The following is a 24,499-nucleotide window of genomic DNA, read 5'->3' as shown; positions in this document are numbered from 1 at the left end:
CACACACACACGGATACAGAGACACAGACAGACAGACAGACAGAGATATGGGGCGGTAAGGAAGTCAAGGGTCCCCAGCGTCAAACATTGGGCATCACTGGCGGGACATTTGCATAAAGCTAATTGAAAGTCAGCGTTTTATTCCGCGACCAATGACACGCGTTGAGGCGGGGAGGGTAAACAGGTGTGTGTGTGTGTGTGTGTGTGTGTGTGTGTGTGTGTGTGTGTACACACACACACACACACACACACACACACACACACACACACACACACACACACACACACGCACACACACACTATACGTTCCCTGCATCGTCTGGTCAGTCTCGTAAACGTTTCCAGCAACACTCAAACGTTCCCCGCGCCACCTGCACACACGTTTGTAGATAGACACTTGGATAAATAAACAAGCGAGATAGACAAACAAACAAACAGAGTAGAGGCAGGTAGACAAGCAAGATGGCGGCACTATAAAAACGTGCTTGCGCCATAACGGGACGGGGCCGACTAGAAAGCTCTACCAAGAAAGCCTACCGGTACCCCAGGCGAAACGTTAAAAAAAATAGGTAGAAAGGGGACAAGGGTAGATAAACAGGTGGATAGATAGATAGGTAGATGGACAGAGGGATGGAAGAGAGAGGCAGATAGACGGTTGGATAGATAGATAGTTAGATAGTAGGTAGACAGGTCATACATCACGGCAGCCACTATAAATAAAATTCGCCTGCTCCACTAACGCCCTGGGGCCGTCCAAGGGGACCCTCAAGAGAGCCTACCGGAGCTACAGGCAGCACCCAATAAAATAAAATAAATAGATAGATTGATTGAAATATAAACGAAGATAGTTAATTCATTTCACAGGTAGAGAGAAAAATAGATTAACTGACAACGTTTGAATTTTGGTGAAGAAACAGCATATCAAAAACCACGTGATAAACAATGAAGAAAAGATGATAGCAATAATGATGATGAAAATAATAATAATAACAGTAATAGATAGATAATTCATTTCACAGGTAGAGAGAAAAATAGATAAACTGACAACGTTTGAATTTTGGTGAAGAAACAGCATATGAAAAACCACGTGATATATAAAGAAGAAAAGATAATAGCAATAATGATAATGAAAATAATAATAATAACAGTAATAGATAGATAATTCATTTCACAGGTAGAGAGAAAAATAGATTAACTGACAACGTTTGAATTTTGGTGAAGAAACAGCATATGAAAAACCACATGATAAACAATGAAGAAAAGATAATAGCAATAATAATAACGAAAATAATAATAATAACAATAATAACAACAACAACAACAACAATAGTCTTCCTCATCACCGTTTCCTTGTGTCCGCTACGTTTCCTTTTGTTTTCTTTCTTCGGTGTCTGGCAATCATCAGGTGTGTTCCCTCCGCCCCGCATCCTTCTCCGCCACGACCACTAATTGCTTTATGTACACGGAAATATTTCTCATCAATTTAAACCTTATTAGATTTCCCGCCCTTTGTTCTCTATTCTCTCCTTCATTTTCCTCTCTCCCCCCCTTTTTTTCTCTCCCTTCTTTCTCTTTCATTCTCTCTCCTTCCCTCCCTTCCTCTTTTCCTTCCTTTCTAATTGTCTCTTCATCTTTGCTTCCTTCCTTCTTTTCTTTCATTCTCTCCTTCCTCCTTCCTCTTTTCCTTCCTTTCTAATTCTGTCTCTTCATCTTTGCTTCCTTCCTTTTCCCTTCTTTTCTCTTTCAGTCTCTCTCCTTCCCTCCCTTCCTCTTTTCCTTCCTTTCTAATTCTGTATCTTCATCTTTGCTTCCTTCCTTTCCCCCTCTTTTCTCTTTCATTCTCTCTTCTTATCCTTTCCTCTCTTCCTTCTTTTTTTCCTTTTCTTTCTCATATTCTCTCCATTTTCTTTTCTCCCCTTCTTTTCTCTCTCATTTTCTCCATCTCCTTCTTTCCCTTCCTTTTTTTACTCCTTTCTCGTTCATTTTCTCCTCACTCTCCTTCCCTCTCCTCCATTCAAGCAAAGCGATGCAATACCGACATCGGCAGGAGTTATTTCTCGAATAGAGTTGTTCGCCACTGGAACAGCCTTCCTGCAGAAGTGGTTAGCGCCGAGACCATCAACTCCTTCAAGAAACGCATTGATCGCCACTTTGTTGCATCGGGAGTGAACTGAACGTTCCCAAGAGTAGGTACACAAGTGCTTTAATCCTTCCCTGCAAGCCACTCCTATGGCAAACGGATTGATTGAATCACTGAACGCAGGCAGCCTAGTAATGAGCCAACAGGCTTTCTGCTGCCTGCTAGTCCATGTTTCCATGTTTCCATGTTTCCTCCTCCTCCTCCTCCTCTTTTTCTTTCTTTTACGTTTTTCATTGCTCTTGCTTACTATCTAATTACGTCTCTCTCTCTCTCTCTCTCTCTCTCTCTCTCTCTCTCTCTCTCTCTCTCTCTCTCTCTCTCTCTCTCTCTCTCTCTCTCTCTCTCTCCGTACCTTATATCAAAGAATCCTAATTATTTTTTTGGCCCCGGGAAAGGATCAGGAACGGAAAAATGGGGTTAGATTTTGTTTCCGGGAACGTGAATGGGAGAGGTTTGAGAGGAGGGAAGGAGGGGGAGAGGAAGAGGGAAGAAGGGGAAGGAAGGGAGAGGGGATGAAGAGGGTGTAGATGAAAGGAAGTTAAGTGAAGAAAGGAAAGGAACAAAAGGAAAGGAAAAAGAGGAAGAAACGAAGTCGTGAGAAAGAAAGAAAAAGAGAGAAGGAAAAAGGGAGAGAATGCAGGTAAATTAGAGAACTGGAGGAGACGAAAGGGTAGAGAAAGTGAGGGGAAAAAAGAGAAGGGCAGAAAGGAGAGAAAGAAGAGGAGATGTAGAGGGGTAAATGAAAGGAGAGATGAGGAAAAGAGAGGTAAGAAGAAAAGAGCTGAGAGAAAAAGAGGAAGGAAGGGTGGAAGGAAAAGGGAAATAAATGGAAGGGGGAAGGAGAGATAGTTTAAGAGGAAGATTAAGGAGAAGGAAGGGAGAAAGAGAAAGGGAGAAAGAAATAGAGTTTGATTAGGAGAAATGGAGAGAGAGAGAGAGAGAGAGAGAGAGAGAGAGAGAGAGAGAGAGAGAGAGAGAGAGAGAGAGAGAGAGAGAGAGAGAGAGAGAGAGAGAGAGAGAGAGAGAGAGAGAGAGAGAGAGAGAGAGAGAGAGAGAGAAAAGAAGGAAAGAGGAAGAAGAAGAGAGAGAGAGGAAGAAGGATGAAAAAAAATAGGAGGAGAGATATAAAGGAAAAAGAGGGAGAAGTGAGCAGTGAGGAAGAGTAGAGAGAAAGAGAGAAGCTGAAGATTAAACAGAGTGGGGTGAGAGGAGAAAGAGGGGAAAGGGAGAGGAGGTAAGGAGGAGGAGGAGGAGGAGGAGGAGGAGGAGGAATACATAGGAATACATAGGAAGAACAGACACCAGAAGACCTATCGGGGTATGGCGAGGGTGTCTGTTTACTACCGCTACTACTAGTAATGTACGTGTGGTAGAACAGGACAGAATAGATGAAGGCTCCTCCCCACCCACCTCTCCCTCCGGCAACGTGCCGGCAGGAAATAGTTAGAAGAGAACACCATGTACCTTTAAGGAAGAAAGGGACATGGAAATTTTACAGTAAAGAGAGAAATAAGAGGAAATTACTACCCTTAACTTACACTACTGGTAACCTAAGCTGTGGGGGAAAATTACTTCATTACAAAAGAACATAAGAACATAGAAATACAGGGAGACTGGAAGAGGACGAGTGACCTACACAGGGCAGCCCCAGAATCTCCCCTAATACTCACGATGGGTGAGGTGTAGTTTCAGGGGCACAGGTGGAGGCTTGATCCTCATTTTACCGGCGGTACTAGGCACGCACCAGTACCCTGTCACCTTACTGCACCCACACCTCACTCCACCTGTCATGCGGACATTAACTGTTGCTTTACTCTATTGTTAACTTACGCTACTTGCAATCTAGGTTGTGGGGGAGAATAATATGGATTTAGGTTGACGTCTTGCTGCAATCTGTCTGAAAACATGCGAAGAAGGGTCAGTATAATCTTATATCCCTGAAGTACTTATCCAATGAAGACTTGAAGCTATTGATACTCTGTGCGCTAACTACTGACGGTGGGAGTCTATTCCAGTGATCGACGACTCTATTATTGAAATAACTTCTGCGCACCAATGTGTTACATCGGTTTCCCTTTAACTTCATACCGTTGCTGCGTGTTATTGTGTTGGTGTCTCTCTGAAATAGACTATCTGGGTTAATGTTGTCGAATCCATTAAGGATTTTGAACACTTCAATTAAGTCCCCTCTTATCCTTTGCTTTTTTAGGGAAAACATATCTAAACGCTTTAAACGCTTGTCATATGGCAAGTTTCGGAGCGCTGGAATTTGTTTGGTTGCTCGTCGCTGTATCTTTTCTAGCAAAACTTGATCTCTGATATAGTTCGGTGACCAGAACTGAACGGCGTATTCTAGGTGTGGTCTTACAAATGCTAAATATAATCTTTTCACAAGTTCGGGTGATTTATAATCAAAGTTTCTTGAGATTAGTCCTAACATCATATTGGCTTTTTTACTCGCTGCAGAACATTGATCACTCATTTTAAGAGTGTTACTGATAATGACACCAAGATCTTTTTCTTGTTTTCTTGTCTTTGAATCTGATATTTAAAGTTAGGATTTTTTTCACCTATGTGCATTACTTTACATTTATCTACGTTAAAACTCATTTGCCATTTTTTGCTCCAGTCGGCAAGTCTTATTAAGTCTGATTGAATATTCTCGCAACTTTGACTGATCATTACCGTACCTCCTAATTTGGTGTCGTCGGCGAATTTGGCTACTTTTGATAGGATATCAGTTTATAAGTCGTTCACGTAAATTATGAATAGTGTTGGCCCCAGGACCGAGGGGCACGCCACTGGTGACGGGTTGCCAATCCGATGCTTCACCATTAAGAACTACACGTTGTTCTCTGTCGGTGAGCCAGTCATGAATCCACGCACATAATGGTCGTTAATACCGTGGGAACGCAGTTTAGAAATAAGCCTAACGTGAGGAACTTTATCAAACGCTTTCTGAAAATCTAAGTAAATTACGTCATATGGGCCTCGGGCGTCCCAACATGTATAAACATCGTTGAAAAAGGTTAATAGGTTGGTAAGGCAAGACCGATTACTACGAAATCCATGCTGACTATCAGTTATCAAATCATTTGTTTCAAGGAAAGTGATCATTTTATCCCTGATCATTTTTTCGAATAGTTTAATTAGGACAGACGTAAGGCTGATGGGACGATAATTACTGGCTTGTTTTTTATCTCCTTTTTTAAAGATCGAGGAAATATTGGCCTTTTTCCACTCGAGAGGCACACTGACCTGTGCTAAAGACTTATTGAATATTAATGTTATGGGTAATTCTAGCTGTTGACTACATTCTCTCAACACGCGAGGAGATAAATTGTCGGGGCCCGGAGATTTATTTGGATCTATTTTCTGCAGGTACGCACGCACTTCGCTGATATCAATTTCGGTCAATGCAAGCTTATGTTCTTCAGGGCCTTGAAAAATTTTCTTCGGGGCTGGAATCGATGTCATGTTTTCTTTTGTAAATACGCTACTAAAGGTTGAATTTAGGACCGACGCCATGCCTTTATCACCACTAATCGTATTGCCACTTAATAGTAGTGGGCCGATATTATTTTTAAGTTTTTTTGTTTCTTATGTAACTGAAAAATAACCTGGGTGTTTTTTTTAGCATCGAGTGATATTTTCATCTCATATTCGCGTTTCTGTTTTCTGATTTTCCTTTCGCACTCTCTCGACATTGATGTAATTAGTATGATCCTGTGCATTATGTGACAGCTTATATTGCTTATACAGTTTTCTTTTTTCGACGATGATTTTTTGTAAGTAATTATTCATCCACAACGGTTTTTGATTATCAGTCCTTCGTGGCTTGAGTGGAATGAATTTATTTACACTCGCTGTGATTTGTGCAGTACAACGAGTATACATTTCTTGAACGCTGACGTTGTTGAGCAAATGATTCCAATTTACTGAAGCCATTTCTCTTTTTAGGTCCATAAAATTTGCTTTACTATAATTAGGTATTAAGAGTGAGTTTGCTCGTGCTTTTGTTTCAATATTCAAAGTACATCTTATTATGTTGTGGTCGCTGCTTGCAAATGGCTCGCCTACCTCACAGGCAGTTATGAGATGACTATCGGTCGCGAAGATTAAATCAAGAATATTATTTCCGCGTGTCGGCATGGTAACAGTTTGATTAAGAAATGAATTATGTGCAAAGTTAATTAATCTCTCGCCTTCTCTGTCGCCAGAAAGTGCATTCCAGTTAACGGAGGGGTTACTGAAGTCACCGCATATTATTGCATTTTTATTTCTGATAACTCTATTTATCTCTGCGTAGAGATTTCCATCAATGTCTTCATTTGATTTAGGAGGTCGGTAAATTACCCCCAGAACATACTTTTCATTATTGATCGTTGCTTGTACATACAATGAATCATAAGCCTCTGTTTCGGCTATGTTTAGCTGAATGAGGAGGAGGAGGAGGAGGAGGAGGAGGAGGAGGAGGAGGAGGAGGAGGAAGAGGAAGAGGAAGTTAGGTAAGGTAAGAAGGACACGTGTTTACTTGAGGTCAGGTGAGAGAGAGAGAGAGAGAGAGAGAGAGAGAGACGGGGAAAGTAAAAAAAAAAAGTGCATTGACGAAAATTTAAGTAGAGTGAAGAAAAAGGAAAAAAAAGATAGGAAGAAAAGGGAAAGATGGTGATAATGATAGGAAGAGGAAGAAAGGGAAAGGGTAAGAATCGAGGGTATAGAAGAAGGGGAGAAGTAAAGGGAAAAGGAGGAAGAAGTAAATAAAGAGGAAAAGATTCTGAGTTGAATAAGATAAGGAAGAGAGAAAAGAGAAGAGGAAGAGGAAGAGAAAAAGAATGATGTACGAACAAGGAAGAGGAAAAGGAGGAAGAAAAAGGAAATAGAAGGAGAAGAAATAAAGATGATAAATGGGAGGAAAATGAAGGGAAAAAAATATAGAAAAAGGAAGAAGTATGAAATAGGGAGGAGAGGAAGACGAGAAGGACAAATGAGATAGAAGGAGGAGGAGGAGGAGGAAGAGGAAGAGGAAGGAGGAAGAAAGAGGAGATGGAGAAGAAAAATCAGAAAAAGGAAGGAGAGAGAAAGCAAGATTGATGAGAGAGAGAGAGAGTACGAAGAGTAGAGACATGGAAGGAGGAATGAAGGAAGGGAGGGAGGGAGGGAGGAAGGAATGATATCAAGTTGCCTCTGCAATATTTCCTCCTTCCCTCCTCCTCCTCCTCCTCCTCCTCCTCCTCCAAACTGTGATCCGTTACGAGTCCTCAAAAAAAGTTTCCTCCAACAACTCTTACTTTCATAAAACTCCTCCATCGTGTCCAAGACTCTCGCTCTCTCTCTCTCTCTCTCTCTCTCTCTCTCTCTCTCTCTCTCTCTCTCTCTCTCTCTCTCTCTCTCTCTCTCTCTCTCTCTCTCTCTCTCTCTCTCTCTCTCTCTCTCTCTCTCTCTCTCTCTCTCTCTCTCTCTCTTATTCTCCTTTGGTCTCCTTCTCATCCCTCTCCCTCTTCCTCCTTTATCTTCCTTCTCCTCTTCCTCTTCCACTATTTCTTTTCTTTCGTCATTTTCCTTTTTTTATCGTATTTTCCTCTTGCCTCCTCTTTCCTTTCTTCTCCTTATTCTTCTTCCTCCTCCTCCTCTTCCTTCTCTCCTCCTTTTTCCTCTCATCTTCCTTTTCTTACCTTTCTTCCCTTCTCCTCCGTCCCTCCTCATCATTTGTCTTACTTTCTCAAACTGCCTCATTCTTTCTCCTCCTTCGTTTCCCCCCAGCTTCTCTTCCCCTTTTTCTCTCTCCATTTTCGTTACTTCTCTCTTGTCTCTCCCACTTTCTTTTATTAACAGTCTCTTTTCTTTCGGGGGCTTCGTGGTGCAGTGGTTAGCACACTTCGCTCACAACCAAGAGAGCCCGGGTTCGATTCCCGGGAGGAGTGGAAAAATTTGGGCGGCTTTTCCGATAGCCTACGCCCCTCTCCACCCAACAGTGAATGGGTACCAGGTATTAATCGGGGGTTGTGTCCCGTCTCCTGGGATCTGTTCCTTTCTCCTATAATTCCTTCCCCTTCTGTCTCTCTCCGGCATATAACCACAGATGTTGCGTCGACTAAACGAAACTTTCCAACTTGCCTTTCCTCTCTCTCTCTCTCTCTCTCCTTTATTCTTCCCATACTTTCCCTCCTATCACTCCTTCCTTATCTCCTTTATCACTATTTCTCCCTTTTTTACACTGATCCATGTTCAAGGGCGTTCTGCAGATTGAATAAGGTTGTATTGTAAGGACCCGATTCCGTACAACCTAACATCTTTCTTTACACTGCCATCAACATTATATGACTATACACAGCGCTGCCACGCCCACCCGGCTGTTCATCCTCCATTTCGGGCAGGTCGATAAATGGGTACCTGGGAAAGCTGAGGAAGGTAAACTGTGGTGACCCGGATGCTGCCCCGGCCCTGTTTTCCTTGGTAATGGATTCTCACGCACCGCTGCCTCAAGGACCAGTAACACGGAGATGGGCACGGAGGCCACGCGTACCTATACCTGTTTCATTATCGTGCACAAGCTAGTATCATAAGCGTCCTTGCGGTGCACTTAACTGATCATATTTACTTAGTCCTCCCTGTCACTGTCACGCACACCACGGAGCCACTCGTCACATTCTTGAAATTTCCGCGCCCCGCACACACCATCACCAAGGTGGTGCGGGCACCAAGTGAGGTCAGAAATTCTTCCTCCACCGCACATGTTTGTACAATCTGCCGCTGATGGTGGATGTGTGTGTGAAAGCACGGCGTGGCCTGGGCGGAGGCGCCGCGTTTATGGCCGCGGTGTTTACCCATGAGCGACGGAATGACCGACACTGTGATGGTAGGTGAGCAACACTCCCGTCCTTCACCTTGTTGAATGTGGTGGCCCGCCGCGTCCCGGCCATGCTGGAGGCTGTGAGGCTGACCTGTTGCTAAGGGTGGCCAGCCCAGGTGTGCCTCCTCCCGTTCTCCTCTGGACTTTGCCAGGTGTATCCCAGCTTTTACATAAAGGTTGTAGGAAAAGGCTGGCTCAAAAGTCACGAGCTGCTCCAGCTTGTCAGACATATAATAGATGCATCGCGAGGTGCACAGCGGCTGCCCCGCCCTAAGCGAGGCAAGAGAACTTTACAGCGAGGAGCGGGTTTGGGCTCTATAGAGCAGCTCGTTTCTCCTCTCGCCAGGAAATTCGCCTTTGTTCCGGAGAGCCTTCCAGTGTAGACCTTGAAGATCAGCTTTGCGTCTCAGGTCATCCCCACGACTTATATTCCTCGTCGATGGGCCAGCCCCGTCCCATTAAATGTGGGATGGATTTTACCGTTCGACCTTGACATTACCAGCACCTGGGGGGGGGGGGGGGTCCTTTGCCGGACAACACTGACCTGCCAGCTATGTACCCAGTCTTTGATGCGGCGGAGGATGGCGTTGAGGCGAGATGCCACGGCTTCCTCCCCGAAGGGAAAGGAAGCGACATGGTGACGTCGTCCGCAGATGCCCTGGCGCTGGGGACGGGATTCAGCAGGTCGTTGATTCAGGTGCTCCAGAGCAGCGGCCCCAAATCGTAGCTCTGCCGCCCGCCTGCCTCAGTTCTTGTGGAGGTGTCTGCTGCCCACCCGCATCACTTTCATGTGCCTCCCCACACAAGCAATTGCGCCTCAGCTCCAAAAGGGCAGCGATTCACTGGCTTAGACTTGCTGCCCTGCTTGATGCTGGCCTGCCACACTCGAGACCTCCTATCGTGGCCCCCTATCGTGGCGTAGGATGGTCTTCGGGAGGTCATTCTGAGGGGAGTGCCTTCGTGGTCTGAGTTGCCCACATGACTCGGGGAGGATGAGCGCACCTCGTGATCGGGAAAGTCTGTCACCACGGGGTCACGGTGAATCCCTAGCGATGACCAAGGAAGGCGAGGTGGTTCCGTAAGTCGAGCGCGACAAGGCGGGAGTCAAGGGAGGACTGCAACCTGCGCGGGTCCAGGTCACCGAGAATGATGACGTGGCACTGGCGGGCTGCCGTGAGCTGGTCAAGGATGTTCGTCAGGAAGGATGGCGTGGCTGTCCCTTGTGACGGGGATCAGTTGTAGCCCGCACACACTGTTCCGCCGCCTCTGTTCCTAATCAACTTCAGCACTGTCACCTCGAGTCCCGCGGGGGTGGGCGTGTTCGGCACTACAACACGTAATTGACTTGTCTTTCGGCCACCTCTTCGGATTCTTTACAGGAGCAGCGAGTAGCGAGCTTTTTTTATTGTTTCCTTTTTTTGTGTGCCCTTGTGCGGTCTCCTTTGCTGTAAAAAAAAAAAAAAAAAAAAAAAAAAGTTACAAGCTACCGTCCCCTTTCCAAGTATGGGTCGCCCCCTTCTGACCCACGCCGCATACCCATTTTCACGGGCACAGCTTGCCACCACATTAGCTCCTATAAGACATCAGACAAAGCCACAATAATGTCGTTTCTCACACAGGCGAATTTCTGCGTAAGCTCAACCACGTTCTTGGGAAATCCACGACGCAGACTGGTCGACACAAGGCAGAAGCTCATCCCACAGCATCCACATCGCCCTTGATACCACAGATGTTGCGCCGACTAAACGAAACTTTCCAACCGCTGAGAGGCATCGCTGTAACCACGGGGAGGGGGGGAGCGGGGGAGGAGGGCGTGACCAGCGAAGAGAAGTTTGTTCCTTGCGGGTGTTCCTGTGTGGGGTCGCCAAGGGGAGGGGGGGGATAGCCGGGGTTCCTCAGGTGATGTTGTGGGTGGGCGGAAGAAGGCGCCAGGTAAAGCCTTGTTACCCTTCTTGGTGAATTGTCTACTCTCCCTTCCTTTATCACCCATCCCCATCCCTCCCTCTTTGTCGTTTCTCCCCTCCTTTCCCTCTCATTCTCTCCTCCTCTCCCATGCTCCTCCTTTCTCTTCCATAATCTACATTCCTCTCTCCTTTTTTCCTTTCCTTCTTTCACTTCCATCTTTCCCTCTTTTTCTTTCCTCGCTATTTCCTCTTTTATTTTTGTTTCTCATTTTCCTTCCTTCTCCTCTCCTCCCTCCCTTCCTTATCTTCCCTCCTCCTCCTCCTCCTCCTCCCTCGTTTCTTCGTCCACTTTCTTCCTCTCTCTCCTACTTCCTTCCTCTCCTTTCTCTTCTTTATTTTCCTCCCATTTCCTTTCTTTCCTCCTTTCTCTTTCCTCCACCTCCTCTCATTTCCTCATCCACATTTTCTTCCTCTCTTTCCCCACTTTCCTTCCTCTCCTTTTTCCTCCTTCCTTTAATCCTCATTGTGTTTTATTCATCTCCTCCCTCCCTCTTTTCTTCTCCTTTCTCTCTCCCTTTCTTACTCTCCCTGCCGTTCCTCTCTCCCTATTAACGTTCCCTCCTTCCTTCTTTCCTTCCTTTTATCACTTCTCCCTTTCTTCTCCTTCCTCCCTTCATCTCCCACCTTCTCTCCCTTCCAGTCCCTCTCTTCCTCCCTTCCTTCCTCCCTTCCTTCCCTTTCTCTCCCTCCCTCCCTCCCTTTCTCTCCTACCTTCCTCCATCCATTAGACTCTCTCATCCCTCCCTTTTTTTCTCCCTCCCAGGGCGTGGAGGAGACGGATGAGTGTCAGGGATCTCTCTCTCTCTCTCTCTCTCTCTCTCTCTCTCTCTCTCTCTCTCTCTCTCTCTCTCTCTCTCTCTCTCTCTCTCTCACTCTCTCTCTCTCTCTCTCTCTCTCTCTCTCTCTCTCTCTCTCTCTCTCTCTCTCTCTCTCTCTCTCTCTCTCTCTCTCTCTGTTTTTTCTCTTCTCCTTCATTCTCTTTCATTCTTTGTTGCTTCTCTTTTCATTCTCTTTCTTCCTTTCTTTCTCTTCTATTGCTCATCTTTTTTTTCTTTCCTCTTCTTACCTTCATTTGCCTTTCCTCCTTTTTATTTTTTTTTCTATTTTTTCAGTCTAGCTTTCTTCGTCCTTTTCTTCTGCCTTTTTATCCTTTTTCCAACCTTTCCCACCTTTTTTATATTTTTTCTACTTTATTTTTTACTTTTTCAATTTTTTCTCCGTTCCGTGGCATTTTTTCCGCTCATTTCTACCTTTTTTCTACTCTTTTTCTTCTATTTTTTTCTACCTTTCTGCCTTTCTACCATTTTTCCTTTTTTTTCTACCGTTTCCTATTTTTTCTACATTTTTCTCCCTTTTTCTTCCCTTTCATTTTCTCCTTCCTTCTCTTCTCTTCTATTTCCTTTCATTCTGACTTTCTTTGTCCTTCTATTACCTTTTCTATTTCTTCTGTTATTTCTACTCTTTTTCTTCTTTTCCTATCTTTTATCTAAACCTTCTCTTCGTACCTTTTATACCCTTTTTCTTATTTTCTTTCTATTTCCGTCTCAGGCTTTCTTGGTCTCCTCCTTATTCTGCTTCATTCTCAAAACTCGCCCGTAGCTTGAGGTGGGTCGGCGCTGAGGGGAAGGACGTTATAACAAACCTGGGGTCATACTCTGAAACCCAACCTCACGTATTTGACAAGGCTTTCGTAGGAGTTCTGTGCCTCTCCAGTGGTAGTCTTATGACCCTGGTGGTAGGTGAACAAAGCCTCCGTACCGTGAACGTGAACTAACGCTGATGAGAACCTGATTAATCGCCTTTTTTGGACTTTGGAAATAGGTGATGTGAGCAGCGAACATAAGAACATAAGAACATGAGAACGTGGGAGTCTGCAAGAGGGCACATTCACAAACGCTCTCGGCTTTCAAGTATTTCCAAAGGGCACAGAAGAGATCAATCGGGTTTTCTTCACGTTCATGGTACAGAAGTATTGTCAAATTATTACTAGGCTTTTAAGAACTATCCATGTAAATACCGGGTCGAGTGAAGAAATTTGGGCGGCTTTTCCGATACCCTACGCCCCTGTCCACCCAGCAGTGAATGGGTACCAGGTATTAATCGGGGGTTGTGTCCCGTCTCCTGAGATCTGTTCCCTTCCCCTATAATTCCTTCCCCATCTGTCTCTCCGGCATATGACCACAGATGTTGCGCCGACTAAACGAAACTTTCTAACTTCCATGTAAATACCCACGACCTCTTTGAAAGCTTTATCTATGTGAATGTGTGTGCATAGAAATGTTTGGGAAAATGGGTTCTGTATTAAACTATATTAATTTGCCTTTCTCTCCTCTTGTTTTCTTTTCTCTTTGTTTTTTTTTTTGTTTTTTTTTGTTTGTTTGTTTGCCCTATTTATTCTACCTTTTTATCTTTTTTCCTTCCTTTCCTGTACCTGCGCCTGAAGGATCCGTCTGTTTGAAAAGTCTCTCTGCAAGTTCTTTAGATTCCCATGGACTGTTTTGACGTCAGTGATAGTTTGACAAGGATTCTGCGTCATGACAGCGCAAGGTCCCCAATAAACACCTGGCTAATTTTAGAGGAATGTTGCCAGACCTGTCCGCATTCTCAGACCTGTCGGAGCCTCGGAACGTCTGTTTGAAAAGCCTTTCGTAGCTGTTGACGGGACTCCATGAACCGCTCTGTGATCCTGGCGGCAGTGTGACGAGGCTTCTGCGCCATGGACGATAAAAAAAAGCACCAATGAAAACGAAGTGAATTAAGGGGACAAATGTTACCAGAGTCGTATTCTTTGATGTATCCGCCGCCTCAGTTCGCCTGTTTGGAAACTCTCCCGGAGAAGTTGCCAGGATTTCCTTGGACTGTTTTGTGATCACAGTGGCAGTTTTTCAGCCTCTGTGCCATAACGGAAACACATCCCACGGACCCCAGATTAATCACCTGTGGCCTATGGCGCCAGGAGGCTTTCTTGGCGGGGCCTGGTGGTCGGACCCATCTTGTTCCAGCGCAGACAAGCGTTTATAGTGGAGCCATCTTGCTTGGCTCAAGCTGCCCTCGAGCTTATCTTTGATCCTCTCCGAGAGAATCTAGAGCACGGTCTTGAAGACAAAACTCGGAGATGACTGAAAAATAGCCAGTTTGTTTGTAGCGGCGGGCGGGACTCAAACCTGTGTCCTCGGGGCACGGCGCCCACACGCTGACCACTCAACCACTGCCTCCCTGTTACGTTCAATTATGAATATGGACCGTTTCTGTTAAGCTTGATCGAGGGAAACTGCTCACTCGGGCGCCGCTTTTCATAAATATAGATAACCAAGTGCCAGACGCGGGAGGCACATAAATCTTAATACCGTGGTTGGTGTGGCCAGGAGTGAGGGGGAGGCGGTGGTGGGGAGGGAGGGAGGGAGGAAAGGAGAGGTGGGTGGAGAGGTTAGAAGTCAAGAGGAATCAGAATTGTCCATTGGTACACGTGTTACTTTTCCTCAGCGGTGTGTGTACGGTACAGAACAGAGTAAATCAAGATAAAAAGTATTAAATAAAGTACGGCAAACTAAACATAGAATATCAGAAAATAGCACAAATATAATAAAACAGTACATTTCCAGCTTATACGAACAGTACGAGTGCAATAAAACACAATAAATCAATACAATGGAGGGCGTAGTATATATATATAAAATAAAACCCCATTCCCCCCGTTAGCTAGTTAGTTGGTTAGTGAAAGAGCAATACAGACCGAGGGTTAACATTGGACGAATTCCTTGCCCCTGCAGTGACAAGGGATGCATTTTTTTTACTTATGTGTCAACGTTGTCTGCATTAAAAATAAAAAGATGATTAAAACAATGGAAAACGAGGAAAAGGAGGAGGAGGAGGAGAAGGAAAAGTAGGAGGAAGAGAAAGAGGAGGAGGAAGAGGAAAAGGAGGAGGAGGAAGAGAAAGAAAAAGAGAGAAAGAGAGAGGAAATGAGAAAGAGAAAGAAGAGGAGGAGGAGGAAAAGGAGAAGGAAAAGTAGGAGGAAGAGGAAAAGAAGGAGGAGGAAGAGAAAGAAAAAGAGAGAGGGAATGAGAAAGAAAAAGAGAAAGAAGAGAAGGAGGAGAAAAATTAAAAGGAGGAGGAAGAGGAAAAAGAGAAAAAGGATGAAATAGAGAAAGAAAATGGAGGAGAAGGAGGCAGAGGAGGAGGAAGAGGAGGAGGAGGAGGAGGAGGAGGAAGAAGAGTAGGAAATCAAGAAAATGGAGGAAGAAAAGGAGAAAGAGGAGGCAACAGAGGAAGAAGAGGAGGAGGAACACTTACCAAGCAGCAGCAGATGAGTGGCGACAAGTGACCAACCCCTTCGCTACGGGTGCACGTCTCCCGGCCACAGGTACACCCCAGGTAAGGCTCCTCCGCGTCCTGGGAGAGTGGAGATGAGTGGAGGTTAGCGGAGGGGAGTGAAGGCTGCTGGAGATTGAATGGAGATGAGTGGAAGTGACTGAGGGGACTGGATATTGAGTGGAGATGAGTGGAGATTGAGTAGAGATGAGTGGAGATTGAGTAGAGATGAGTGGAGATTGAGTAGAGATGAGTGGAGATTGATAGAGATGAGTGGAGATTGAGTGGAGATTGAACATAAGAACATAAGAACGTAGGAGTCTGCAAGAGGTACAAGGCAGCTCCTTTGAACCTAAGCTCCCGTGTATCTAACCCCACCTAATATCGCTGTCCATGAATTTATCTAATCTATTTTTGAACGTGACAATTGTATCGGCACTCACCACATGACTGCTCAGCCTATTCCACTCATCCACCAATGTTTGCCTATGTCCCTGTTGAATCTGAATTTATCCAGTTTAAACCCATAAAAACTTCCCGCGTGGGCCTGTCCGGGATTTGAACCCGGGACCTCTCGCACCCTAAGCGAGAATCATACCCCTAGACCAACAGGCCGGTGCTTCGAAACACACGCTCACCTCACGCAACCATACACCTGCACGCACACGCCTCCCAAAAAATAGTCGGGCCTGTCCGGGATTCGAACCCGGGACCTCCTGCACCCAAAGCAGGAATCATACCCCTAGACCAACAGGCCGCTTAACCTTGCAACCAACATGCCGGAGACTTATTGGAGATTGAGTGGCGATTGAACATAAGAACATAAGAACGCAGGAGTCTACAAGAGGCCGGTAGGCCTGTACGAGGCAGCTCCTTTGACCCTAAGCTCCCGTGTATCTAACCCCACCTAATATCGCTGTCCATGAATTTATCTAGTCTATTTTTGAATGTGACAATTGTATTAGCACTCACCACGTGACTGCTAAGCCTATTCCACTCATCCACCACTCTGTTTGTAAACCAATTTTTGCCTGTGTCCCTGTTGAATCTGAATTTATCCAGTTTAAACCCATTACTTCGTGTCCTACCCGGTTCTCTTACCAACAGAACCTTATGAATGTCTCCCTTATTAAAGCCCTTCATCCATTTATAAACCTCGATCATGTCTCCACGCACCCTTCGCCTTTCTAGAGAATGCAAGTTTAACTGTTTGAGTCTTTCCTCGTATGGCAAGTTTCTCAACCCCTGAATCATCTTAGTCATCCTCCTCTGCACCGATTCTAACATTTTGATATCCATTCTATAGTAAGGTGACCAGAACTGAACCGCATAGTCAAGATGAGGTCTAACTAATGCTAAATATAGTTTGAGGAAGACTTCGGGGCTTCTGCTGTTTAAGCTCCTTGAAATAAATCCCAGTACCCTATTAGCTCGATTTCTAGCTTGAATGCATTGTGCCCTTGGACGGAGATCAGAGCTCACTAAGACCCCTAAATCTCTCTCGCACCCAGACCTGCTTATGAGAGTGTCATTTAAGCAATAGTTATGTGAGGGATTGGATTGAGTGGGAATGAGTGAAGGTTGGGTGGAGATAGAGTGGAGATTGAGTGGAGATAGAGTGGATAAGAACGTAGGAGTCTGCAAGAGGTACAAGGCAGCTCCTTTGAACCTAAGCTCCCGTGTATCTAACCCCACCTAATATCGCTGTCCATGAATTTATCTAATCTATTTTTGAACGTGACAATTGTATTGGCACTCACCACATGACTGCTAAGCCTATTCCACTCATCCACCAATGTTTGCCTATGTCCCTGTTGAATCTGAATTTATCCAGTTTAAACCCATAAAAACTTCCCGCGTGGGCCTGTCCGGGATTTGAACCCGGGACCTCTCGCACCCTAAGCGAGAATCATACCCCTAGACCAACAGGCCGGTGCTTCGAAACATACGCTCACCTCACGCAACCATACACCTGCACGCACACGCCTCCTAAAAAATAGTCGGGCCTGTCCGGGATTTGAACCCGGGACCTCCTGCACCCAAAGCAGGAATCATACCCCTAGACCAACAGGCCGCTTAGCCTTGCAACCAACATGCCGGAGACTTATTGGAAACTGATTGGAGATTGAGTGGCGATTGAGTGGGAATGAGTGAAGGTTGAGTGGAGATGAATGGCGACTGAGTGGCGATTGAGTGGAAATTGAGTGGAAATTGAGTGGAGATTGAGTGGAGATTGAGTGGAGATAGAGTGGAGATAGAGTGGAGTTTGAGTGGAGTTTGAGTGGAGTTTGAGTGGAGTTTGAGTGGAGATTGAGTGGAGATAGAGTGGAGATAGAGTGGAGATAGAGTGGAGATAGAGTGGAGATAGAGTGGAGATAGAGTAGAGATAGAGTAGAGATAGAGTGGAGATTGAGTGGAGATTGAGTGGAGATTGAGTGGAGATAGAGTGGAGATAGAGTGGAGACTGAGTGGAGATAGAGTGGAGATAGAGTGGAGACTGAGTGGAGATAGAGTGGAGATAGAGTGGAGACTGAGTGGAGATAGAGTGGAGACTGAGTGGAGATAGAGTGGAGATAGAGTGGAGACTGAGTGGAGATAGAGTGGAGATAGAGTGGAGACTGAGTGGAGATAGAGTGGAGACTGAGTGGAGACTGAGTGGAGACTGAGTGGAGATAGAGTGGAGATAGAGTGGAGACTGAGTGGAAATGAGTGGAGTTGAGTGGAGGGGATGGAGATGAGTTATACACCTTCCCTTCACATGCCGTTTCCCAGTCACGCTTAACCCCCCCCCCCTCCCCCCTGACCCCCTCCCCCCGACCTTCCCCCCCCCTCCCCGACCCCTCCCTGACCCCCCTTAAGACAGTGCTCAGAGCCTTGTTTTGCTTTGTACAGTATTACTAATTTTCATATTTTTGCAAACTATCTTTTTTTTTTTTTAGTTTTGGTTCCCAGATATTCCTTTTTTCCCTTTTGATATTCTTTTCCTTCATTCATTTCTTCATTCATTTCATTCATTCCCAGTCACACAGGTCACTCACAAGTTCATTTTCAATTGTTTACATTCAATCACATTCACACCCTTGCAGACCTTTCATATTCTTTTAATAATTGTTTTCACCGCACTGTCATGTTCCTTCCTCTAAGATTTATTTCCCGTTCACACACAAGGCACACATAGGTCCTTCATTTTCACCTGTACACTTTCACTCATATTTATTCCTTAGTACACCTATCATGTTCTTGCGTCCTTATAATGTACCTTTGTGATTTATTTCCCCGTCACACAAAAGTCAGGCATAAGTTATTCATTTTCATTTGTAGTCTTTTAAGTCAAGTTCAAGCCGTTGTAGACTGGTATGCGATTCTATGTTCTTGTGTGTTTTTATCCTGAACATCTTCTCCTTCCTCTCACGAATCCCTTACCAGTCACTCTTAGGCCACGTATAGGTTCTCACATCGTTAACCTCGTATATATTTCTTCCATATCTAGTTAAATCTTTTTTTTTTCGTTCACCCGAGAATGCACGCCTTCTTCACCCACTTGTCTATCTTTAAGCCACCACACTTTGGTTACGATGAAGACTTTCCTTTTCACCTTTACACATTCGATTATATTTTTTACGTGCTGAAGGGAACCGTCCGGTAGATTTCTATTTTCAAAATTATTGGACATAAAAATCTGTTTCACTTATGTCTTTTAGACATGAATGATGTGTGCATATTGCCGAATTTTCAAAAGATTTTGATGAAAATTTTAACAAATTATATACGATTTTTTTTTATTTCAAAAATGTTCAATTCCAAAAAGTTCATCACGTATTTAGGAAAAAACTTATACATGAATATAAATTTGCAAGTGGTGAAACAAAAAAAGAGCCAGATTTTTCAGTTTCTCAGTTTCTTTAATGATTTTTTTTTCACCTGCGTTTAAACTGTTCACGAATTTTTGTGAAAAAAAATAAAAGTAAAAAGAAAAAAGTCTCTATTGTCATTGTGCATTGTCATCTTTAAAATGGTACCTAAAACATCAAAATCAGTTAATTTGGGACGGAGAAATAGGGAACTGGCGCCACTATAAAAATTGCCTGCGCCACGACGGGCTTAGGCCGACCATGTGGCCCATGAAGAAAGCCTACCGGCGCAGTAGGCAGCGATGTAAGAAAAAAAAAATCGAGAAAACGACCTTTAAAGTTTTTTCCTTCTTTCCCTCCTCTTTTCCCGCTCTCGGATTATTTATTGTCACTAGTCGCCAAAATTACATATTCTAAGTTTGCAAACATGTTTCTAAGAATATTCGTGATGCACGCTAGCTCTTGATATCGCACCTGGTTCCCTTTACAATGTAAGTAAAAAAAAGTATTATCGTTCTAAGAATGAGTGTTTCAGAAGGCGCGACCTTCCTCAAAGTCGCCAGGTTTTATTTATCCTCATACCCTTCACTGACACGTAATTTCTGCTTTTTCTTTGATCATCTGGCAGGAGTCTTTGTGTTTTCTCTGTTCTTCCTGGACATATCACCAAACGACGCTCTGAGAGCTCTGAGCTAACAGGCATCGGCTCCACATTACACTCATGCCCAGCTTCACTGCCAGACGTTTGATTTATCGATAAAATGCATTAGAAACATTAATAATTACGTCTGTAATGATGTTTTACCATAAATATTGATGTAAACAAAAAAACAGATGTCGTCCACGTGAGTCAGGGGGTGCGCGGGACCTTTATATTTGCCTTTTAAATATAGAGATTTTTCCGAAACTGGCCACGGATGCCCTGCCCTAGCCCACAGGTATCTCTTAGTGGCTTTAACTCATTTTCCATATTTTTTCGTAAAATCACTACCTTTCACTTCATACACCTGTCCTACACCTGCCCTCTCCTCACCTGGCCACACCTCTCCCTCACTCTCACTCTTAAATACACTGCCACTGGACTCTCGCCTCCTCTCCCTTACACAACACACACCACGACTGATATATCCAAACTCGGTCCGTTAGCCCTCCTCCTCCTCCTCGCGTGCCATCCCCTCCTCGCCAGTTTGTTAGGCTTGTGCTACCCTTGACTGACCCACTTCCTCCCTCCCTCCCTCCCTCCGTTTGTGTCTATCTGTCTGGTTAGCTAAATGTGTGTCTTTCTATCTTTCGGCCACTCCTCTAACTCTTTTTAGGAGCAGTGAGTAGCGGGCTTTTTCTTCACATTTGTATCCTTTTTTTATGCCCTTGAACGGACTCCTCTGATGTAAAAAAAAAAGTGTGTGTGTGTGTGTGTGTGTGTGTGTGTGTGTGTGTGTGTGTGTGTGTGTTGTTTTATTTATTCTCTATGTTTGAATGTCTTTTTAAATCTCTCTCTCTCTCTCTCTCTCTCTCTCTCTCTCTCTCTCTCTCTCTCTCTCTCTCTCTCTCTCTCTCTCTCTCTCTCTCTCTCTCTCTCTCTCTCTCTCTCTCTCTCTCTCTCATATATATAATTAAACTTACGTCACTTCTTAATTCATCCCACCAAAGGCAACTGGACTACTAACGAAAACAACACGGAGGTCAACTTTTTATCACTAGGAAAAAACTCGCCTTCGGAACAACAATGTATATCTGTGACTCGCTTACATCACACACTTAAGCAAATTCCGCGGGTGGGGGGTTGGTTTAGTATATCAACAGAGGACCAGGACGAACCGGTTCGAACCCTACTTAGTGCCTTTATGTGACGTCAGGAAGCGTATCTGATCTTACACTCACGTCAGTTGATCCTGTTCCACTTAGGTTACGTATAAGACTTTCCTTTTCACACTTACACACTTGAGCACTTTTTTTCGTGTTCAAACCTTCACCTATGTACACCTGCCCCATCACACACACCTGTCCTATATCTGTCCACCCTTTAACTCTGGTCGCGAATAAGACTTTCCTTTTCACATAGACACTTCACCATATTTTTTTCGTCCTCAAATCAACCTTTCCTTGGCCTATGTATATCTGCCTCTCTATACACCTGTTCTATACCTGTCTTCTCTTCGACTTTGGTCATGAATAAGCCTTTCCTTTTCACATATAGACACTTCACCATATATTTTTCGTACTCAAGTCAACCTTTCCTTCGCCTATATATACCTGCCTCTTTATACACCTGTTCTATACCTGTCCTCTCTTCGACTTAGATTACGTATGAGACTTTCCTTTTCACATATAAACACTTCATCATATTATTTTTCGTCCTAAAATCAACCTTTTCTTAGCCTATGTATACCTGCCTCTTATACACCTGTTCTATTCCTGTCCTCTCCTCGACTTGGGTTACAAATAAGACTTTCCTTTTCAGTTTCACACTCTTGATTATCACTTTTTTTTCGTCCTCAAATCAACCTTTCCTTCGCCTATATATACCCGCCTCTCTATACACCTGTTCTCTACCTGTCTTCTCTTCGACTTAGGTTACCAATAAGAGTTTCATTTTCAGTTTTACATTCTTGATTATCTCTTTTTTTTTTTTTTTTCGTGTTCAAACAACATTCCCGTCACCCTTGCATACCTGCCTCACCACACACCTGCCCTGCACCTGCCCTCGCTTCAACTAAGGGTAGGATTAAGACACTAATATGCTTGGTTTGTCTTTCTATTTAACCCGTTTTTCAAGGCGTGGTTAGTTGGTTAGGGTGATTTTTTTATACCACTAATTTTACGACAATGCCCCGTTCACATTGTGCCGACTCTGCGCCACGACAACCCAGCGACTTGGGGTATACGAGGTCTTGGGTGTGAAAAGTTGATGTGAAAGGGTCGCACATGATCGGAAGGAGGTCTTGAAACGATCGCCGAATGATGAATAGGCACAGTGTGAGAGGGCCCTAAAAGTCACTGGGTTGTCGTGGCCCCGAGTCAGCACAGTGTGAACGGGGCTTAAGTCTGTAATATGTCGATGTAACTGTGAAAATATAACACTTGTGACCAACTCCGTCCCAATATTGGAATTAAAAGCCTCTCCTCCCGAAATTGACCTCTCTTTTTGGCCACTCCTTTGACCTCTATTCAGGAGCAGTAAGTAGCGGGCTTTTTCTAATATTTTTCTTTACGCCTTGAACTGTCTCCTTAGCTGTAAAAAAAAAATACCCACGTGACTATTGATTAATATTAATAGGACGCGTAAAACATCAGGCTATAGCGTCGAACAAGCAGATGGAGGAAAAGAGGAAAAATGAAAAATTGAAGACTGAGGAAACGATATAAAGAGAAAAAATGGCAAAGAAAAGAAGGGAAAGAAAAGATGGAGGAGACAAATGGAGGAAAAAACCTTGTCAGACGAGAGAGAGAGAGAGAGAGAGAGAGAGAGAGAGAGAGAGAGAGAGAGAGAGAGAGAGAGAGAGAGAGAGAGAGAGAGAGAGAGTGTAAATATACCGTTTAACCTATTATGTCCAGTTGTATCCTATGACTGAAGCATCTGATAACACACAACACTACAATTGTAAGTAAGTATATATATAGAACACAAAGACGTGAATCATTCCATAAACATTCGGATCCTCTTGTCATCCACACATCCGCTTTCATTTGTTTTTTTATATACTGTTAATGCGTCGTGTGTTTCTTATTGATGTTATTCCTTTGTTTTTTTTTAATATTAGTGTTGTTGGTGTTATGGTTGTTATTGTTGTCATTGCTGTTATTGTTGTGATTATTGATGTACCTATTCTTCCTATTTTTTACAGCAAAGGAGACAGCTCAAGGCCAAAAAAAATAGGAAATAATAATAAAAAAAAAAAGATTGCTACTCGCCGCTCCTATAAAAAGCGTTCGGAGTAAATACTAATTCGATGTTTTGAAAATCTGGCGTTAGTGTGTGTGTGTGTGTGTGTGTGTGTGTGTGTGTGTGTGTGTGTGTGGTACGATAAGTGTAAGTATAAGTAAGTAGAAGTGCGTATGAATAAGTGTACAAAGAAACTGTTCAAGTGGGAATGTATTGCTAGGAATCTTTTTTTTTTATCTTTACTACAGATAATAAGAAGAGAGATTTTAGAAGGATTATATATCGATCTATCTATATCTACATCTATCTATCTAATATTTTTTCTCTACCTTTCTCTTCCTTTCTATATCCATCTATCTATCTAACATTTTCTTTCTCCTCCTTTCTCTTCCTTCCTTCTTGTCTTCCTTTCCCTCTCATTCTATTCTCCATCACATATATATTTGGTTCCCTTCTTTGTCATTCTCCATTCCCTTCTTCATTTTGTTCCTCCCTTTCTTTCCCCTCTCTACTTCTTAATATTTTCCTCAACATCCTTTTTCCTCCAGTAATATTTCCAGTTTGTTCGCTTTCTACCGCTACATAATTCACCGCTTAATATTAGATGCCTCACTTAATTTTAGGGGCAAATCATCTTGTCTGAACCATATTCTAAGCATTCTCTGTCTGTCTGTCTCTCTCCTTCTCTCTGCTTCTCTCTCCTTCTCTCTGCTTCTCTCTCCCTCTCTGCCCCTCTCCCTCTCTTCCCCTCTCTCCCTCTCCCACCCTCTCCCTCTCTCTCTCGGAAAACCCCCGCTCCTTGGAAAACTACTGCACCGCTTACAAACTACTTGAGATGTTTATAAATACGCGTGAAGCAAGCAGACAGTTTTCCGCCCCGACGCGCCGCGAACCAAAACACGGAGAGCAAGAGGTAGGGAGACGAGACATGCTAATGGGAGGTAGAAAATAGAGGAACAAGAAGTAGGGACATAGAACTTGATAATAGGAGATAGAAAGCATGAAACGAGAGGTAGAGATACGGGACTTGCTAATAGAAGGGAGAAAGCATCGGGACAAGAATTAGGGACATAGAACTTAATAACAGGAGACAGAAAGAGGTAGAGATACGGGACTTGCTAATAGAAGGGAGAAAGCATCGGGACAAGAATTAGGGGCATAGAACTTAATACTAGGAAAGAGAACAAGGGAAAAAGAGAGAAAGACATAGGACTTGATGATGATAGAAGGTGGAAAACATGTGACCAGCTGCGAGTATATACGAAAACAAGAAGAGGAAGAAGTAAAAGGGAGGAGGAGATACATGTTGTTGTTGTTATTGTTGTACCTATTTTTTCTTGTTGTTTTCTTCTTGATATTAATGATAATGGTAGTGGTCATATTTTCTTGTTATTGTTATTGTTGATGTAGTTGTTGTTGTTGATACTGTTATTTTCTTTTTCGTTTTCCTTTTCTTTTCCCTTCTCAATTTCCCCTCCTCCTCCACCTCCTTCACCT

General features: G+C 43.9%; 1 protein-coding gene, 1 long non-coding RNA gene and 4 other non-coding genes across 7 annotated transcripts in view; 1 reads left to right on the top strand and 5 right to left on the bottom strand.

The window, feature by feature from the left end:
- The window catches only part of LOC127005622 (uncharacterized), an 85,186-nt gene that overhangs the window by 5,550 nt on the left and 55,137 nt on the right, over positions 1-24,499 (top strand). The window lies entirely within an intron of this gene.
- The window catches only part of LOC127005621 (uncharacterized protein DKFZp434B061-like), a 69,735-nt gene continuing 60,200 nt past the window's right edge, over positions 14,965-24,499 (bottom strand). The window contains exon 2 of one of the 2 annotated variants that reach the window (XR_007758756.1): positions 14,965-15,349. The gene's annotated coding sequence lies outside the window, so the exon portion shown is untranslated. The remainder of the gene's footprint in view (positions 15,350-24,499) is intronic. The other variant, XM_050874601.1, reaches the window with a different exon arrangement.
- Positions 15,812-15,883, bottom strand: Trnap-agg (transfer RNA proline (anticodon AGG)). The gene has a single exon. It is a non-coding gene; the product is annotated as a tRNA-Pro (tRNA).
- Trnap-ugg (transfer RNA proline (anticodon UGG)) lies at positions 15,954-16,025 on the bottom strand. The gene has a single exon. It is a non-coding gene; the product is annotated as a tRNA-Pro (tRNA).
- On the bottom strand, positions 17,129-17,200 carry Trnap-agg (transfer RNA proline (anticodon AGG)). The gene has a single exon. It is a non-coding gene; the product is annotated as a tRNA-Pro (tRNA).
- Positions 17,271-17,342, bottom strand: Trnap-ugg (transfer RNA proline (anticodon UGG)). Its single transcript has one exon. It is a non-coding gene; the product is annotated as a tRNA-Pro (tRNA).

Source organism: Eriocheir sinensis, chromosome 30 (assembly GCF_024679095.1).
Source record: "Eriocheir sinensis breed Jianghai 21 chromosome 30, ASM2467909v1, whole genome shotgun sequence".
Classification (NCBI taxonomy): Eukaryota; Metazoa; Arthropoda; class Malacostraca; order Decapoda; family Varunidae; genus Eriocheir; species Eriocheir sinensis.
This window is presented reverse-complemented; position numbering and strand designations above follow the sequence as displayed.